We start from the raw sequence: 344 nt of genomic DNA on the forward strand, positions 1-344 counted from the left end.
TCATCCTCATCCTCATCCTCATCCTCATCCTCATCCTCATCCTCATCCTCATCCTCATTCTATCCTTATCCTCATCCTCATCCTCCTTCACATTGTCATCCTTATCCTATCCTCATCCTCATACTTTCCTCATCCTCATTCTCGTCCTCATCTAATCCTCATCCTTATTTTCATCCTATCCTCATTCTCATGCCCGTCCTCATCCTATCCTCATCCTATTCCTCATCCTCATCCTCATTCTCATCCTCATCTTCCTCCTCATCCTCAACTTCCTCCTCATCCTCATCCTCTTCCACATTCTCATCCTCATCCTAAGCTCATCCTCATCCTCATCCTCATCCTCA

This window comes from Lupinus angustifolius, chromosome LG08 (assembly GCF_001865875.1).
Source record: "Lupinus angustifolius cultivar Tanjil chromosome LG08, LupAngTanjil_v1.0, whole genome shotgun sequence".
NCBI lineage: Eukaryota > Viridiplantae > Streptophyta > Magnoliopsida > Fabales > Fabaceae > Lupinus > Lupinus angustifolius.